Raw genomic sequence first — 20980 nt, 5'->3', positions numbered from 1 at the left:
TTAGGTGTGTACATGCTGGCTGAGAAAGCTGTAGAAAGGGGAATGGAAGTGTTTGACAAGATGAAAGACTATTCAACATGTTAGACAGCTGGTTGAGTGAAAAGATCTATAACAGCACAGTAAAATATACTCAACAGTAAATGATACCTTCACTGCAAAAGCTACTACAAGTTAGGTCACACAATTTTAGCCTAGGATGACAAGTTCAACCAAACAAAGTTTTAAAACACACAATTAATGTGTGTGTGCCTTGTAACAGACAGATAGCACTTGGGAAATTGAGACAGACAGGGGTTCCCTTTTCCAAGTTTAATAGTGAATATGCAAAGTTCCTGAGCCAGACTCTGATCTCTACTGCTTATTCAGAGCAACTGCACTGATCTCAGAGGAGCTGTTCCTAATATACACCAAGGTTAGGGAGTTGAGGATCTGCGCCTCCTTCAGTCCATTACCTTGCTCTAAGAAATGAATGCTTTTGAGAAATAATGTTGTAAAGGGAATTGTGAGCATTCTTCCTGAGATCCTGCAGTTACTGATGACTGTGGTAAATGTCTATGTGTAACTGTGTGCATCATGTTTTCTGATTTGCACATGAAGGCTTTGTAATCACCATGTGATTTTTATAATTAACGAAGCACAAAACACACCAGGATGACAGGGATAGTGAACTGTCATGCATGCTTCAGACAGTAAGCAGATAAACAAGAATGAATAAAGAACATTTAATATTTTAAGAAAAAAAAAAAAGGAGGAATTTGGGTGGTTTTCTGGTGATAGACTATCAGGGATTATGGTAGTGGACTATAAATTAGTCTAAAACCAAAGGATGCTTTTTCTGTAGACAATAAGAAGACAATTGGACCTGGACACAGTTGGCTACTCTCATTTGATTATTCATGATGCAGTGATCATTCCAGTTAGCAGAGGTTGCACCAAAAGGTCTTTCAGTCAGATGGAAATACAGTGTATGAAACTAAAAACACTATCAGAAGAACTCTGATTTTTAAAACTTTACTTTTCCTATTAAGCTAAATTAATAGCAAATATAGAAGGCAACATTGAAGAAATACATTTTTATCAGACTCTAAATCTCCTTAGACCATCACAGAAGAGTATATTAACATACATCCGCACTTTCAGGTTATTTTATGTTATCAGAAAAGTGCAAAGAGGCCATGGTGCAGATGCCAATTAGGCCTGAGGTGATTTGGACTTTAAAAATAAATTTAAAATTATAATTTTTAAAGCTTGGCTTGTTGAGTGATGCTCAATATATGCTTTAAGCTCTTTTTAACATTGCTTTTAGAAGAGTTAAAAAAAAAAATCTTTTTATGTGAAATCAGCCCTTTTATTCCACATCCCATATGAGGTATTTCCCTCACTAGTTTTCAGGGACAGTAAGGCAAGCCTCTGTTAACTTGATTCCACTGAATATTTGACAAAAAAGTATTTTAATACCAATGTTAACACATATTTCCTTAATTATAAAGCCCTAAAGGTATGTCAAACTAAGTAAACCATTAGATTGTCAAAACATTAATAATCTATTAGTGTACATAGATTTGCTCATGCCGTGCAGTGGGCCAGAGGGGTTGGTTTCAGGATTCTTAGTCAACACACTAGAGTATCCGTTGCTAGCTCCACCAGGAACATACAGAGTGACCTTGGAAGGGCTGCCTAGTAGTTATCTGCTTCAGCTTGCCCAATCTTAAAAATCTGGAGATGCTTTGAGGTCTTTGGATGAAAGGCGCTATTAAATGTATGAAGTATTTATTAATTAATATTATGCCGAGAAAAAGATATTTCTGCTTCTAAAATGTAAATAATGTATTAACCCACTCCCTCCCCTACATAATACCAGAAGTGTTTCTTCATAAGCAGATATTTATAAATTAGATGGCATACTGTGAAATTATTTAAGTAATCCAAATGATTAAATAAAAAATGTGGTTTCTGTGGGAGTGCCCCAAGCATACAAAACATTTTACCTACTCAGCTGTATCCACTGATTTTTTTTTAATTTTTCAGGGATAGGAGGATGCAGGTTGCCAGTATGTCTTTATAGGAATGTTAGTAACTGAACTGAGTTTTATTCTGGGGATTTAGAAGCAAAATTTCAGTGTTAACATTCTAATATAGTTATCAATATAATCAACTCCTCCTCCAGTCATTATTTTCAGGAAATTCCTTTTGCACACACAGTTATGGCTTTAATTGCTTTGAAGCTTTGCCTTGGCTGAAATTCTAGGATATCTCAAGTCATTCTTTCCTCTGGCAGTTCAGCAATTATATGTATAGATACTGTATAGCTGAAATGGAAGGTACAATGCAAAACACAGGAACTTCAAAGACAGAAACTGTTGAGCAGAGAGAGAACACTTATATTTCTACGGAAAACCAGTCTAGGCTATAAGTGCTCTGAAAAAAAAAGAAGGGCTGAAGTTAACCTTTCAGTTCATTACTACAATAATAAAGGTTAGCTCTACGACATGTCCCAAGTGTGAATGGGGTAACTTCAGGCTGGCAATGGGTCACCAGTGGGGTTCCGCAGAGCTCCATTTTAGGGCCAATTCTCTTCAACTTCTTCATAAACAACTTGGACACAGGACTCAAAGGTACATAAATGAGTTAGTTAATTATGCAAAACTGCAAGGAGCTGTTGACTCCCTTGAAGGCAGAGAGGCCTTGACAAATTAGAGGACTGGGCAGTCACCAACTTTTAACAAAGACAAGTGACAGATTCTGCACCTGGGATGGAGTAACCCTGGATATACAGACAGACTGAGGTTCGTTCACCACTTCCCATGGGCAGGAAGGTGCTCAGCCATCACTGGGAAACCTGAGCTCCATTACACATAGCTGTGGCTTGGGAAGACAAACGCAGTCGGTCCAATGACCCCCCTCCTTCCTTCTTCTTTCCCCAGCTTTATGTGCTGAGCATCATGTCATGTGGCACCTTTGTGGTAAGTTGGGGTTATCTGTCCCATCTGTGTCCCATTCCAGCTCCTTGCACATGGCGTCCCACTCACTGGTGGGGTGGGATCTGGAGCAGAAAAGGCACTGATGTTGTAAAAAGGCATTGATGATGTGTAGGTAGTGCTCAGCAATAACACAAACATTTTGGTACTATAATCCCTGTTTTCAGTACAAGTCTAAAATATAGCCCCATGCTAGCTGCTGTGGAGAAAATTAACTCTGTCCCAGCAAACACAGCACACTAGGCCTGCAGAACGCCAAGGATCACTACTGGGAATGTTTGAGTAGCAGAAATAAAAATCAGTACTAACAGAAGATTGGTTAAAAATAGACTTTGAATTTATAGTTTGTATATAGAAGTTGTATAGATATTACCTACATAGTTTAGAGAGAGACACACAAGGGGCTTCAGTATTTATTGGCTGTTCACATTCAAATAAACATTTGTGGATTTTTTACTAAATAGTACATTTAATTATATTTTATGATATTTTACTTTATGAGATGAAGTATCAGATTTCAATTTGATTTTGTTAACCTTATTGTACATCTCAAAGTCTACCAATTTATCACTTTATGGGGGTAAAATCATCCATCATAAAGTTTCCTGGTTGCAGATCACTAATTAATTAGTAGCTGGGATAGAATTTAATCGTTGTTAAAGACCCAGAATTTCTCATATCACTGTTGCAGAACTGAATAGTCAATTAAGCAACAAGAACCTGCCTATGTTACTTGGTTTATTATACTAATGCCTTGGAATGTTTGCATGAAATACATAAATTCTCTCATATCATAGTTAATTAAATCCAAAACTATGGTCTGTAAAAGTCACCTGTCTGACCTCTGGAGAATGAGTGTGAATCAATGCCAAAGACCACACCAAAGCAGCAACTACTTAAACTAACAAAGTGATTTATGTCTTTCAAAGAGCAGAAACAGAGAGAAAGCAATATTTTTTAGTTCCTTTAAGTTTTATTATGACTTTATGATACCATTCTTGATGGCAGAGAAAAGGTTGGTGTCAGGGGACTGGTGCTGCTTCTAAGTGTAACTGCCTCAACCCAGTCAGACAAGAATGACAAAAAATACTTCTTTTTGTCATTCTTTGCGCAAATGAAAGAAACTTGTCATTCCAACTTCACAAAACAGCACTAGAGATGAAATGCTCAACTCCACTGGGACAACCATTTTTTTGCTGTTATTACAGAAGAAAATTATAACCATAAAAATGTCCAATTTAGAAAAAAGGTGCCACTTTAGCATCATTTGCATAAAAGCTGTTACATACAAATTGTTATAAAGACAAATGTGTAGTACTCTTGTTGAAAATTGCTTATATCTTAGGTGCTTTCCCTGAAACGACATAAAGGCCTCTTCAAACTGAAATTCATTCTCAGGTAAATAAAGCTGAAAAAGAATTTTCACCTATTTGTATGTACGTGAGCAGTTTTTCATATTGTCTTAAACAGATTTTTAACATACATTTCTACCAAACTTTCAAATTCCTTCCCTCCTTAGCCTGTTGGTGGCTTCCATTATAATAACTTGGCTTTGCAGATGAAGGCAGATGAAAAGCTTATCCTCAGTGAAAGCTAATGGTCACCTTGAAAAGAAAACTTTCTGCAAATGTGGGCACCTTTACTTTCTTCTGTTCTTTACTTTCTCCTCTGCAGTGAGACAATCACTGTCTGGATGCCACTGATGTCTCTGTCACCATCACTGTTACCCATCAACTCAGAAATTTATTTATTCCCTCTCAGAAAATAAACCAGATGTGCTGTGCCTACTGAAGGTGGGCTATTTTGCAGCAATCAAATAATAAACTTTGGTACATAAAAATTGTTCTACAAAACAGTCCGATTAACTTTATTTTTTGTTTCTGGCAAAAAAAAAAAATCAGTGGCATTTATTTATATTTGGTGTTAAACACTGATACAATGTGGATTAACAAGAAATCCAAATTAAGTTTTGCAGTAAAGTGAATCATCAGACGTATATTACTCTAATTGAGAACAGTATGCTAATATAAATGGGAATGCTAGTAGGGGATTTTCAAGTGGTCTGGTAATCTTTTTATGTAATTGCAGAATCATTACATTAATGTAACTTGTTTGTAAGCAGGAGAAACAGCTATCTGTAGAATGCCAAGTTAAGATGCTTGTAAACAGCTCGCCGTGTCTGAGATTAAACATTAAAGCAAATAATATTATGGTATAGAATCCACAAATTTGTTACTCCTGACTATGAGACTATGAGACCTATAAGGATATGGGCTGAGACATTGTACACTGCAGCACAAGCAACACTCTATGTTATATGGAAACATATTCAGTAAAATTAAAAATAAAGTGTTCTCTAGACAGAATAGGGCCAATAACAACAATATACTGCACACTTTATCTGCTTTTCCAACAGGTCAATTGCTTTCTCAAGCAAAATAAAGTAATAAAATCAAGAGTATATGCTTTCGGGTATGAAATCTAGTGTTTTAATTGTTTAAATATACTGGAAGCACTAAACTGAAAAAGGTCTGGTTTTCCATGTCAAAAAGCACCCACATTTCCAGGTGAGTAGAGAAGCATTCTTCCTGCATTCATCCACAGTTGGTGTTGATGATGTGGACCACCTCAGAAGCTTATGGTTCAGATTACTTGCTTTTTTTTTTTTTTTTAATTTTCAGTGACCATGGGGAAAAGTAGGGTAAGATTTATCTGTGTGCCTTACTGTTTTGTCCTGAGTCTTTGTCCTTGTACTGGAATCACAATGAGTTCTGTGAGCAGCATATGCAGAAAGCTGCTGGAAAACATCTGTTTCCAGCTACTTCATTTTGTGTTCTCTTTCTCTTCCAAATTTCTAGCCTGCTCCTAAATATCGACTGCCAACAAGATCTATCTGTAGGCAACCCATAGTTAGCTTTTCCTCAACCATCCTCTCAATTTCATATATATATATATATATTTTGCACTATTTCTGCAATCTTTAAGTCATTGCATTAGCAAATACACAACAGCATTATGAGCAGAAGTCCTTCCAGTTATGGATGTTCTTGCCCAGTTGGTGGAATTCAAATAAGAAAGGAGAAAGTTACACTTACACTCAGCTATTTTCTGTTTCTCCAAACAAAATACAGAAAGAAAGGGAGAACAAAAAGATGCCGACATTAATGAAGACTTCTTGAAAATCTAGGATGACAATGAACTGAAAGGGGGAACATACAAATGGAACTGTAAATTTGAACTGAAAGCTGGATGCAAATATTTGAAGCCAACCAATAAAACTTTTCTACTAATTCTATTATGAAGCTCATTGCAATAACTCTTCGGGCTGAAACCACTTTATGGTTAAAATGAAACAAAAAATTTGTACTGCTCTTTGTTGGGGTCTTTCCCCAAAGTGTGGACATCAGAAATATCAGGCAATTTTCCTCAAATCTGATAAAAATATTTAAATTGGAAATTAACTTTTTTCCCTCAAGATCCTTAGTGGAATTGTAAAATATTAGCTATCATTCTCACTTTAGTAGAATTCACCCTTTTCACAATATCTGTAGGCAAGGGATGATGTTTGGTGGTGTTCTTGATTGTTTAAGTATAGGTAAGTCTTGTATTTTTGTCACTGTAGCTCTTGCCCTGTCCCCAAAATCCTACCTGTTTGCTTCCTTTATTTGGTGTGTCACGTGCAATATTTTCTGACAAAGGATAACAGAAAAGAGTATAACCTGTAGCAGCCTGAACACAAAATGAATGCAAGCGATAGGAAATTTTGGACAATAGCACACTAAAGACATAATTTTTTTTTTTTTTTTTTTTTTTCAAATACTTCAGAAGCAGGAATCCTGCCAGGGAGTCAACCAGGCCTGCAGCTGTAAGAAGAACAGTCCATGTTAGAAATGCTAAATGAATTCTTTGCATCCATGCTTGTTGCAGAGAAGCTTTGAGAGGTTTCAACCCTGGAACTACTCTTTATGGAGGGACAAATCTAAGGTACACTCTTAAATTGATGTGTCTGTAGAAGAGGTTTAAGAACAAATCTATACAATGAATAGTGACAAATCATCAGGACCAGATCATGCAAGTGCTCTAAAGGAACTCAAATATGAAATTGCCAAACTACTCACTGTGGTGTGTAACCTAGTGCTTAAATTGACCTCAGTACCGAAAGAGTGGAGGTGAGAAACACAATAGAAATTATTTCAAGCATTTTGTAGTGAGGAGGGAGACCCAGGAAACCATAGAGCAATACTCTTAATTTCTCTACTGGGTAAATTTGTTGGAAATATCAAAAAAAGAAACCCAGATTTAGGAGGCTTATAGAGAAATGAATTAATGGAGATGCTATAAAACACTGCGTGAAACAAGAGTGTTTCCAGCCAATGATTGATTCTGTTTCTCTTAGATGCCTGTCTGAGGGTAGAACTAGCTCAGTCCAGGTATTTGGTACTCAGAGTGCTAAGTTTAGATGAGAAGAACACAATGTCGAGTAGCTGAGTGATGAAAGGGCAAGTGACATTAAATGCAAATCTATACAAAGGAAAAGCCCTGAAGTAAAGATAACTAATCAAAGGTCTTATCCTAGATATTATAATTATATTTTAAAAAAAGACAATAATGTAATTTGGATTACCTGTCCAAAGTGAAATATCAAATACCCCATTTAAAACAAACTAAGGGAAGTATCTTTAGATATAACAGTAGAAGTCCTTGCAGAATATGTTTTGGATGCTACTAGTACAAATAGTTTCAGACAACAGTTGGAAACCATGAAAGAAAAACCTCTTGAGACATCAGATGTCCCATTCATCTCAGAATCCCTTTGCACATCCTATTACCAGAAACTGGAATACTGTACTAGGGGAGAGTCAGAATTTCAGAAGAAATCAAATACATTCTTTAAGCATCCATTGCAAGCTATTTCTACAAGATAATTACTACACTTGATGGACCTATGATTTTTCCTGTTAATCAACTCCTATATTAGATTTTATGTAATTTGTTGTGATATGATCAAGGAAAACTTTCAAATAAAATCCACATTGTACAATGTTTCCCTTGATCAAATGTTTGATCAAGTTTGATCAAGGTTTGAACCTGTGCTGTGGTAAGCACTTCTGTTAAAGCAGAGAGTTTTACCTTAAACTGAGGTACTTATTAGCAATCTTGCTTAATGTAGTTGGAACAGCCAGTGAGTGTTTTAGCCCTTCTCAAATAGATTCAAGCCACCCTTGCTGCTCACCCTGTCACAGTGGGCTTTCACCAGTTTTTTAGCCATGTTCATCACCTACAACATCATCTCTGTCTGCTTTGAGATAATGAAAAGGAAGGAGCCTTTCTCAGGACTACCAATAATTCATCATCCCCAGGGAGAATCTGTAAAGTATGAAACCATGAATTGTATTTTCTCCTTGAAGATAATTCTTTAATGATTATCAATTTCTCTAATGAGTGACTGTAAATACTGTTGAAATAAAGATGTCTTCCTTTTAGGATCATTTAGCCCTGAGTATCCCACAGGTCCAGTTATCCATGTCTTTCTAGGTAGCTTACTGATTTCTTGAGCTACCCAGGAAGCTAGATGGCTTAACACATATCCATCTGTCCTCTCTAAAACTATAACTACTCACTCCATTTGGCAGGGTGGATGAATACTTTGTTCAATTACATTAAAGGTTTTATTTTAATTGTTTAATATTCCCATTAATAATATCTCCTTAAGTCATCTGTCGAGATTTTGCAATTTTATATTTTCTTTGAAATTTAGAACAAATGCAAATTAAAAAAAAATTCTAGCTACCTCTCACCTGGATTATGATGAAATGTTTCTATATGTTAATGGTTTGGTTATTAAAATGTATAAGGAGAGGAAAAAAGCCTGGAACAGACAGCATCAGTGATTGCCTTGAGAGTATCCTTCCATAGAGGAGCATGACTTTGCACCTCTGTGACAGCAGTGACAGATATTTGTGGCTCAGATGGTCCAGGTCACTGTAGGCCTAGAAGAGAACAAAGACAATATTCTGTACCTGTAAAGAAAATAAAGGGCAATGAAATATGTACCCAAAGCAAAACTGAGGTGACAAATTGGCCACTGTGAAGCTGACACAGTACACAAGCACAAGGGATCAGGTGTTGAAGACAGAAGGTGGTTTATTCCAGATGCACTTCCCTAAGTTTTCCCAGACAAATGTAAAACTTAACCAAAATTAGTTCCACAAAACAGCGAAGGAGCAAAGGAGAAACAAGTTGTGGTTCCTTCCTCTGAAGATAAGAAGCTGACAAATGAGGAGTCCAAGCAACCTTCTCCAACTTATGTAGGAGCAGGAAACTGAATCTAAGGTTCCTGTTTGCCCAGGTTGCTAAATACATCCACAAAGTGAGAAGTTTGCTTATGTTTGCATCATTAAAAAGAAGACTCTTTTTTGTTTGTCTGTGTTTTTTAGTGATGTCATCAAATTTCATCACCACCATTGCTAAAAACATAAATGGGAAAAATCTGATGGGTGCTACAACTGTGAAAAACCATGTATGTCAAGGTTTCAGATTTTGAGAACTCTCATTGATGCTCTTGGCAGATAAGGCCCAGACAAATACATATTACAGCATAAACTGTTGCTGTTTCTTTAGGTTTCGGTAGCATATCTTTTAAGGCCAGACATTTTTTGTTTTAGGCACCTATAGAAAGATGCAGAGGTATCTGGGGAAATGAGGAAAAAGCAGACCAAAAATTCAGAAAGGTTTGAGGAGGATTTTGGGAAACTGAAAAATATAGAGCAAAGTCAGATGGAATAGGAAGGAGAGGAGACAAACAGAAGAAAGTTAACAACTCATTACCTGTGAATAAAGAGAAGTTTACATACATAAATGTAGTTATGCCTATGGGTGTGCCAGTGTGTGTGTGTGTATATGTATCTATTTATATATGTATAAAAAAGATGTATCAAACCCACTTCTATTAGTAAATAATTCATAACTTATATTAAAGGCTTTTTCTTGGAGATATGCACCAATGATATAGACAGATTTGACACTATCCAAAGGGAATTCCTGATTTGGAGGCTCAGAGTCTGAGGCCACACCGAAGCACCTCTCACAGCACAAGATCCTGTGAGAGCCAGAGGATTAGACCCTTGCTGTGCCCACAGAACTGACTTTCTAAATTTTTATATTTTGGAAATTAAACCAGCTGAGGAATATTCATCCCAATGAAGTGAAATATCTTGCCCAAATGTAAAAACCGACCAAACAAACCAAGAGGAAGAGAGTGCCCTGGAGGCTGACTGTTTTGGTTTTGGGGTTCTTTTTTTGACAAGTATTCACTCCTTATGCTCAGAATATCTGTGAGCTGAAAGCCTAGAATATTGCTGTGCTGCCTCTTTGAACACAATACCCTTTCCCCTTTTTTCATTTAGTTATCTGCTTCTCTGCTCTGTGGCTCAATCTGCATATGTTATTGGCCTCGATTCCCAGGGCTGCCACCTTAATCTGTAGTAGCTAATAGTACAACCTCACACATGGCCTGGGACCAGGCTCAGGTTAACAAGAAATCCAAAAGCAAATGGCTGGGGGAGGTTGCTATAAAATAACCACTTGAAAATTCAGGCTGTGATTTTTTTTCACATTTGCATGGAGGAAGCAAAGCTTTTAGTCTCAGAGGTTCAGTCAAATGCATTAAAAAGATGAACATTTTAGTTAATGTTCTAAGAAGATTTCTAAAAGCAGTTTTGATTGTGTACTATTAGCATTAATTAATTTTTATACTGAGACCAGCCGTTATATTAGTAGAATGCATATTTTAATCAATTTCCACTTGCTGTTTTGTGCAAGTTAAAGGTAGCTTTGTGGTTTGTGCCTAGTTTATACAGTGCATTTAACTGGATGTGCCTTAGGTAATGCTCATCTGAGGTTCAATGTATACTCTAATCAGAGCATGATACAAGAATTATGAATGAAACCCCGACAAGTAATGGGGTTGTTTTAATTTTGGACCATAGTGGAATATACCTTCTCTAAACAGGTGCTTGAATACATTATAAAATAACACAATACTCAACTGCACTATCATCAAACGCAGGCATAAACAGTTAGGATTTTATCTCTTTTCAATAGGAGCTTACCTGCATCTGAAAGCAGCTGTTTTATATACATTTGCAATCATTCTGTCACTGGTAAATTTAAAAGGATCCTGTCAAGTGATTTTTTAAAACAGTTTTGATTTGATTATTTTAGAAATATTTTATCATTTGTTTGAGCAATTAAAAGACAGTCAAAGTTAATTAATTTCCCGGGTTGTTTGTTTTTGTTCTCACACTTTTTTGACAAACAATAAGACTTTCTGCTCAGGATTGCTAAAAAGAGTTTGAAATTGGGACTATATTGAAGTTGATTTCTTTAGTCATAAACACTACTGATTATACAGGTAGATATTTAGGCTGGGAAGTGCTCAGAGGAGCAACTACCCTGCACTATCCAGCTCCAAAAATCCTTATTTGCCCTCATCCCTTGGCACTTCTCTCCCAGTCTTTCTTCCTAACCCAAAAGAAAACTGAAGTTGTGTCTCAGCCCCAGAAAAAGAGACAAGCAGGACATCAGACTTGGTCAGATCAGGAGACAAAACCCAGTCCTATAAAAAGGTTTTTTTGCTTTCAACAAAAATTTCCTCAGGCCTCTCTGATCCTAAACAGAGCAGCCTTTCCAAACTATTGATTCAAGAGATAGGAAGTCCTTAAAAGGAAAATAGAGGGTGAGTAAAGACAACAGAAAAGACATAACATGAGAAGGTGTAGTGGGGGCTAAGAAGTATTTGGAGAAACTTTGATGCAGTTAAATATCCGACAACCAGTTTCTCAAAACAGCTCTACTTTCCCTGTATATATTCTGCCTTCTCATCACTGCCCTCCACGCATTCCCACAGTGCCCAGGGCCTGCCATCCCATGCCACTGACCAAGAGCTTGGTCCATCCCAGTTAAGTACAGCTACCCCAGAAGACATTGTCCCCATCCTGCTCCTCTCAATGGACTTGCCATTGGAGGTCATTCTTCTCACTCAGGAAGGTGCTGTGCCTCCCATGGTGCCCCCCTCCACACACTGCCCTCAAGGTTTTTCTCCTCTTATTGCCATGTCAGGACTTTTTGTTGTTCAGCAATTCTTTGAGGTCCAAAGGGAGCGCCAGTTCACTGTGCCAGAAGCTGTGTGAATATGCTGTAAGAACCAATGTTTGTCCCAAGTTGTTTCCAAGATAAACAGACTGGAAAAATGAATGCTGGAAGGGAAAAAGGAGGCACAACTTCACAAACTGACACCTCTACTACAGGATGATGTGTTGCCTTCCAGATCAGAAGTGCTTAGCCAGAGTAAACACTGTACCAAATACCTGCCCAGAACGAACCCTCCCACTGCCCCCACCCCATTAATGTCAGAGTGCAGGGGCTTGTCTTCTGGAAGTATAGACCTGAACAAGTGGGTGAAGGAAAGGAGAGCTGCAAGGGTATGCAACAGGTGGACTGGAAAAGAGTTTCAGATCAAACGAGTGTATAACCAGTATTAGCACAGTTCCCTGTAAGGTCACATTCAAGCCCATCTGACCCACAAATAATAGGCTTATATTGCCATATTCTCTCCAGCAGCACTGTCCTGGCAGGAGCAGAGTCAGTGCTGCTGCAGTTCAGAGCAGCACAGTCCTGTCGGGCTTCAAAGTACTAGCATATGTAAAAGATTCTGATAAGAAGTGATGACTTCAGTTTCCACCGCTGCATAGAACAGGACTGTCAGTCCTTGCCATTCTGTTGTTCAGTAGATCTCAAATAAGCATCGCTAATTAAGCTTTTCCTGTATTAATAACTCATAATACTGACTACTGATAAAATAAGCATACATATGCTGGAAGTATTTGGCATAAACAAGCACCAGTGGACTGCACCTTGGCAAGCCTACAGTGATGTTAAGTATTCAGAAGATATGAGGGGAAAAAAATCACTGTAAGTGATGCCAGAAAAAGTTTCCACTTTAAAGGACTCTGAGATTAAAAACTCAGGAAAAATTCATTGACTAGATGAGAAACTCACCCATTACCATTCCAGAAAAGCCAGACTCCACAGATATTGCATGCCTGTCCTCACTAACATGCCCATTCACTCCTGGAGTCCCAGCTGAGGGTAAGACCTGGCTTTGATAGCACAGCCACTGCTGCACATGGGCTGACAGGAATGACTTTCTAGCCTTTCCTAGATGCAATTGCAATCAATCACCTAAAAATGAAGATTTCACTAGTTCATTACTAGTTCCCTGAGCCATCCAGCCTTCCCAAATGCTTCATAAAACTTCCAGTTTTCTAATATTTAAATTAAGTATTTCAATTACCTTATACTTAGCAATGTTGCTGATGTTTTTCTTGATTTTACTTTGCTTACACGGACCTGGCTGGAAAAACTTCAATATCAAATGTATATCTTAATTAAATATAATACATATTTCCTGTTTTAAGTGCAGAAAAATTAAAATTTCAAAGCTATCATTTTTCTCTCTGTTTCAAAGATGCTAATACCAGAAAGAGAGCAGTTAGACTTTAAAAGAAAAATTTATGAGTATTTCCCTCTTGGTACTCCTTCCAGTGCTTCCTAATTAAGGACAAGCCAATACAGTATCATGTACCAATCTGGTATTTATTAACAAAGCTAGTCATGATTTTTAACTGATTATTGCTCAGAGGATCCTCCCCTCATTAATATAAATGAATTAGGAGGAATAGTGCCAAATGTTTCAAATGGGAATTAACATGAGACTGCAAGGTATAATTAGTTGAAGATGCTAAATACATCAAAGTATTAATTTCTGTATGCATATATATATATATGGCTATATGTATCACATTTATATATTATCTAAAAATATTATGTATATGTACACACAGTGCACATATCAGCTTAAGTGCAACTTACAGATGTATGCATACCACTTTTATTATATTATACCCTGCAGCTACAGAAAACAAGGTATCCAACTGAAAGAGGATTACAAAATCCAGGGAACAAAAATAGAGAGATATCCATACAGGATAACATTGATGATAAACATCATTTAAGGCAAAGAGTCTCTGAATCAGACACCACTCTAGGTAAAATATCACAACCCCATTGTTTTGTTTTCTGTTACACTCAGAATTATGTAATTTTCCTTCCTTTCCCCCTGCCATTTCTGTGCCTGTATGTGTGTCTGTGTGTGTCCCTGTGCACTTGCTAGTGTATTTGCACTTGAAGTGCAAATACAGCAAAGCTGAATCACCACAGCCCAGACAAAAATTATGCCCTGGATTTGGGTTATTGAGATGTACATTATACTTTTTTTTTTCCCCACAGTGATGACACCTTCTGCAGCTGTTTAGGGGACTCTCAAGCTGTTTTGGAAACAGAACAGTGGGGTCAGAATATCAAACAGTGCAGAGGCAAATCGGGACACATAACAGAAATATACTCACCATTCTTTCTTTGCTGTGCTCTGCGCTCAGCTGGAAAAACAGCCCTTCTTTTCATCACCTTCTGAAACCAAAGCACAAGCTGGTTGATAACATACAATAAATACAGTCCAAAAAAGCCGAGAGATGATCTACTACCAATCTAGGACCTGTTGGACCCGTTAATTCTACACAAAGGGGTAAGACTGGTCTAATACAGACTGTGGCCAAATGTTGCTGCAAGGAAATGCTTTGTCCAGCTCCCTGGATTCACTGTCATGTTTCAGAAGGAAGCCACATTTACTCTGAACCAGAGAAGGCAGGTGGGGATATAGAAAATATTTAAATGGGAAGGGAGGATGGATGGCACAGATCCATGACTATGTCCTCATGTCATGTGGCAGGACTGTTCGCTGCGCCTCATAGCTGCAGTGAAAGGTTAGCACTTCTATTCTCAGACCACTCCTCAGCTTTGGACTAGAGTCTCTAAAATGCATCCAGAGTGCACAAAAGGACCAAACCTTATTGCCACTATTTACACAGGCTATCGGCCACAACAATACTTGAGATCAGCATCTTGCATTTATCTTTTGTTTAAGAGCTACTAAACTGGACCAGACAAAAGGCCTGTGTATCCTGCCTTTGACTATTGATGGTATCAGATGTTTAGGGATGAAATGTAACAGAATGGTTGCTCCCTAAATTTCTCTCCCTGCTTCCATTTGGCAATTTACAGATTCCTTTTAGGCTGTTACATCAGGTCAACTTGTCTGATAATCCTAAAAAGAGGACACAGTAACTTCATCTCGACCTACATGACTTTGTCTAATCTTTTTTGAAGCTATTTTTCCTATTGGTGCCCACAATATTCTCTAGCACTCAGTCAAAATTTTGTGAGAAAGTATAAGCAGCTGTCCTCTCTTTGTTTTTAAATTGCTCCCCATTCCTTTCATTTATTGACCCCTAGCTCCTCTTTGAATGTTTCTTCCATCTTTATCTTTGCCAAGCCATTTATGACACAGTAGGCTTCCTCACCTTGGACATGTTCTTTTGCTCAGCTACGAAGCCTAGTGAACTTTGAAGTTTGCAGTATATGGAAACCTCCAGGAAAACAAACAATTTTAAATAAAACTTTTCAGATCATGCCCACATTCATTCTCTGCAACATCTTTGACAGTATTTATCTGCTTCCTTAAAATGTGTCTTGCAACATGTTTTTAAACTGAAAGGTTAAGAGATTGCAAGCAATTTAAGGTAGAGATTGTATTTTTGTGTCTGCAGTAACAAGTATGATGGTGGGGCCTTTAAATATGACTGCAGGATAATAAATGAAAAAAATGGAATAGTAGCACACATAAAAAGCATTTAACAGTCTAACCTGTTCTACTATGAAAGAAACATGGGGTTCATAATTTTTGCTTTCACCAGTGAAGAAAACCCTTTATGAGCTTACTTATGTAAAACACACTTGTGGTCATAACTACTTTACTGGTATTTTAATCTTCAGGATTTTCAGTCCTCTAAATATCTAATTAGTACTTTTTTTAATGGTTTTATAAAAGCATCTTGGCATGTATGCATGGAGTGGCCTAGTGCCAAAGTACCATAACGTGCAGGAACAGTAACAACTCTGTCTCTGCACTGACTCTGCAGTAGAATATGATCGGGAAAAAATCAAATGCAAAACTGACAGGACAGCTCGCATTTCTGTTAGATCTCATAAATCCTACTCAAAGTGAGAACTCCGGATCTTTGACTGGCCTTTGGGGTTTTTTTCTTCCTTTTTTGCCTTTTACCTCTTCATGTTATCTTTGACCTACATATATTGGTCATACATACTGGTCAAATCCTCATATATATTGGTCAAATCCTGCCACCCCTGTGAGAAAGCTGAAGGGGAAGAAGACTAGGGCATAAAGGAGCTTGTCAAAAGGACACTGTAGATACTCAGAAGAGATTTTCTACCACTGATCATCTGAGAAGTATGATTTTGCTCTGGAGCTGCAGCCTAATGGATTGCATGGGATGTTCTGGAGATGGACTACCTGTTCCACTGGTAGTAGCAGAAGTTGAAGCACTAATATATATTCAGAGAGAGAGTCTTTTCCATTCAATTCTTTCTGCAAGGAGTCCTTAGTTTCTAAGCATCTGAACATTTAAAGACTTAAGTTAATGCAGAAATCCCAATAAAGGGCTTAGGTTTTCACCTAATGTTTCCTCCCACCTGTCAAAACTAGTCCTTAGCCCTTTCTCAAAACCCAAGTGTGATGTTCTCCACTTCTGCTCCCTAGCAGATAAAATTTAGACTTTGGCAAGTATATGCGACACACCAGTATGGCCCAGCCAACATAATGGCTCTATGGTGCCACTATCAGTCCACATAATTTACAGTCACCCTCAGATTGCTCTAACTCATGGCAAGGACAAAAGCTGGCTAATGATCAGTCAGTGCAAGGTGGCATCTTTGCTCACACCTCCCTCCCAATTAGCACTCCTTGCTCCTTGCCTGCAGCACAAAATCTGGGCCTTTATATTATTTTCCCACAACAGCAGCCTCCATCATTAATTAGTGTATGGAAGCTCTGGAGATCCATTGGGAGCAGGAAAAAAAACATCCTCCTATGACAGTGCTACTCATTCTAACAGCTCCAATTCGCCTCAAGCTGTTAGTGACACACCCGTGAGCTTGTGGCAACCCTGCACAAGACCTTCCTTTGGACTCAGGAAAGGAAACAATGTGATATACAACTCATGAAGCCTATGGCTTCCTGACTCATGACTGTATTATCTATATCTAATGGAGTTCCACCTGAGTCTGAAGCCTTTACTGTAGCTGGGACATTGGTAATGTCTCAATCCATGTGTACTCTCAGTTGACTAATAATGTACTTTAGCCTACAGAAATGCATCTTTCTCAGCAGGGAACTGATGTGGGTAACCCCTCTCTACTTTTCCATTTATTTTCCTAAAACTTGTGGAAATGCAATCTCAAAATCACCATCAGCTGGCTTACAATAAGCTAGAAAGACAAATCTCACCTTGGATGAAAAAAGACAAAAGCAAAGCAAACCAAACCTAAAAGCAACCCCAAACAAACAAAAAAAAAATCATACTAAAGAGAATCTGACAGAGGTCTGTACTTGTGTGTTGATTCCAGTTAAAGTCTGGCTAGACTAAAGATTTCTCAACAAAACTGGAAATTATTATCACCTTTTAAATATTTTGAAATAACTTTGGATAGGAAGGAAATTTCAGACTTCTATGATTCATTAGTCACTAATATTATTGCATTTACTTTCTGTGTGACACCAGGTACAAGGAGAGAGTATTCACATGGCATATGTTCCATATCAATCAAAACCACTATTAAAAATACATTAAGAAACAAATAAGTAGTTTCCCACAATCCGCTTTCCAAATGTACATAGCTTTGGCACAATTTTAGATATTAGCCTAGATTTGCAAACACCTTTGCTCAGCAAAGAACAGTTCAAGAATATATGATTTATTTTCTCTGTAGTCTTATTGCAGAAGGTGAACTCAATGTCTGCCCAGTTCAGATCATGGCTGTACTACCAGACTATGCACCCTGTTCTGATTAGTCTCCCAAAGTCCTAGTTTGACATCCAGTTGGTTCAGTTTAAATCTGAAAATGGTCCGAGGTCAGGCCTTTGGCTGTTGTAAGGTGCTGATCAGCAATCTGAAGGGGATATCCCCAGGATATTAAATCTATTGACCTATTGACACAAAATCTCTAATGGTTGAAAAGAGCTGTCAGTCATGACTAGTGGGGTCTCTGCTAAGCAGGATATGAAGTAAAACAAGCACATTTTTGGATTATTCCCTAACAGTATCCCTTTTCAGATTTTTTCCTTGACCTTGAGCATGAGTCGACTCCTATGATAAGGGTCTGTGAGTAAAAGGCAGAGTCATCAGTTCAGATCACAAGGGAAAATTAACTTTAAACATTAACTGCATTCTTCAAAAGTTAAATAATGCTTCTGGCATCAACAAGTTCCAAGCAAGATTCTGCTTTTTCTATTCACATTCTTTCCCATCCTTGTCCCATTAATGAAGAGCACCTACCTAATGTGCCTGGTCTGGTGTTATCACACAGAATATGTCACCTTCAATCCTCCTTTGTCTGTCGTCTAAGCATATATGCCACTGGGCAGAACAACCCCACCCCTTCTACATCTGTACAGGATTAAAGAGAAAGTTCTGTATATTACATAAACATCCATTTAGAGGGATGCAGGCAAGAGAATGGAGAGGGGACAAGGACCAGGTCAAAAGAAAATGTAGAGAAGGCAAAATATTTCATCTGCATTCTAAAATACAGAAAGTTAATTCAGATAAAATTGATTCCAGAACAGTATGCATTCTATTCCAGCAATATCTATTGCCATATGGGACTTTTAAATACTGGGTTTGGAAAGGAAAGAAAAGAACACAAGGTAGCCTAGTTAAAAACGCACCAGAAGTATGAAGACAGCAGCCCAGTCTGTTACTTGATATTCAAACCTTTTCAAAACTTTTCTGGGATTTCTTTCCTTTTCTTCTTGGGGATTCTATACTGCTATGATCAAACACTTGACAGCCATTTTCAAGTAATTTTGCATGATTTCCATACTGAAGAAATATTAAACATAAGATTCCAAGAAACTAGTCAGACTCTCTGCATTTTGCTATTTTCTCCAGCATAAGTACCCTAACCAGTGCCCCTAAGCATAGTACAATATCATACTATTTTTCTATATTTTCTTTTCCTCATTGAAAATTCAAAGCTTTCATATGTTTTCATGTTTGTTATACATTTTGATCAAATATCTCTTGAATATGTAGAAGGGAACAATGAAGAACAATATTTTGGACTGTAGTTGGCAGAGTGTTCAGATACATCTACCTATCCTGTGATGCATTTAAATTCTCTTCTTGAACAGCTTAGAATAATTAAGATTTTTAACACTATGTCTGAAGTTAAAAAATATACAAATAAAGTAAATGTATGTTAAAAAGTAGAGTACAACTGTGAAACAACAAAATACATTTTAAAAGGAGGAAGCAATATAGTCTAACTGCAAATGATTCATCTTAATGGCATAACAAGAAGAAAAACATACACCAATTTGGCATTACCATCAGCGTTACAATTGTTCTGGTAAGGAAGGGGAGAGAGAAAGAGACTGACTTTAGATGGCTAAGTGCTGCCTATTAGCAGGGAAACAAGTACTCTACTTTGTAAAAGTTACCTTTTTATAACGTTTTGGGGCTTTTCAGCTGATAAATGTAAATATTAATCATTGTCTTGAAAACTACTACACTAAATTTCTATTTCACTTACATCTCTGAGTGAGGCACTTATACAGAAACAATTGCTCTCTGTTCATTAATTTTGAAGCCATTCTGCAGTGATTAACATGTGAAGTCTGCCAAAGCATTTTCAAGGTTGTTTTTGCACTTTTGTGTGTCTGCAGCTCAGATCACTGGAACGTGCTGTAGCTCCAAAAATACATAAACATCTTTATAATTCTTTAAACCCACTGCAAAAGTATTTTTAAAGCATAAGCATGTCTCTTATAAACAACAGAAAATCTATGTGTCTTTTCATTTCAGGGGATGCATTACTACCTCAGGAACTTCTTTAAAGGTGACCCACAAATAATTTACCAGGAGTTAGTTTTATAAAGCATATACTTCATGATGAATGAAGAAGGCCAAAATGTTTATTTTATTCTTGTTACTTGAGTGAGGTTTGAGGGATTTTTTTTTTTTTGAGATATTTTTAAATTTCAGTTTGGTTTTCCTGTATTTAATCACTGAAGTGATTAGTGATTTAAAAATACATAGCATGGCTGAAGAGGATGGGGAAAGAAGAAAGATTTTAAACTTACCCTCTCCAAAAGCTTATGATACTATACTGCAGTACATCTCAGTAGTGTTAACAAAAGAAAAATACAAAATGTAACATGAATTACCACTAAAACTCCTTTGCTTTCCTTGATTCATTCCTCCCTTTATCTTTTTGACTGTTATGATATCATAATTTCACCAGTGATTCAGGCATAGATCATAGTAAATGGAGTAAGATATATAACAGGAAAGAGAAGGAACAAAAAGGGGGGGGGGGGGAACCCAACCCACAATTATCAAACCTTCTTACATTTAATAAAATATCAAAAATATTATCTATACTCACATTCACTTTTTCTTTATGTTTAAATCACCCTTTAAACCCCCCTCCACCCCAAACCCTCCTAATATGGAGACATGATCTCAAGAAGTTCAGTTTTAAAGACTTTTTTAACCAATAGCCCTTCTTTCTAATTATAAATGGACTGAAGAATCATGGCACTGATTTCCAACAGCAAAAGATGTGACAATTCATATTCAATTCTGTTTAACCGAGCATGTTATGCGTGATGTGCAAGAGAGTCACCTTGCTCCCGTACATCAACACCTGGAATAGGTATGGAGGCAGCATGCTTAGACACTGGCAAGGAAGGAGAATCTTGTCTTATTTGATAAGACCCCCATCTGCCCATCTTGGAAGCAACA

General features: G+C 37.4%; 1 long non-coding RNA gene across 2 annotated transcripts in view; it reads right to left on the bottom strand.

Moving 5' to 3' along the window:
* Positions 1 to 3365: 3365 nt before the first annotated feature.
* Positions 3366 to 20980, bottom strand: part of LOC121674032 — a 29766-nt gene continuing 12151 nt past the window's right edge. Inside the window, exons 3-5 of one of the 2 annotated variants that reach the window (XR_006019413.1) lie at positions 14447 to 14507; positions 8777 to 8968; positions 3366 to 6841 (exon numbers count right to left, since the gene is read on the bottom strand). This is a non-coding gene — a long non-coding RNA (uncharacterized LOC121674032). Of the gene's footprint in view, positions 8969 to 14446; positions 14508 to 20980 lie in introns of both variants that reach the window. The other variant, XR_006019412.1, reaches the window with a different exon arrangement.

The sequence above is a fragment of the Corvus kubaryi genome, unplaced genomic scaffold (genome assembly GCF_017639235.1).
Source record: "Corvus kubaryi isolate FWS band 111438036 unplaced genomic scaffold, C.kubaryi_AGA036_p1.0 66, whole genome shotgun sequence".
In the NCBI taxonomy this organism is placed as follows: Eukaryota; Metazoa; Chordata; class Aves; order Passeriformes; family Corvidae; genus Corvus; species Corvus kubaryi.
Note: the sequence above shows the minus strand (reverse complement) of the source record. Positions and strands in the feature narration are given on the sequence as shown.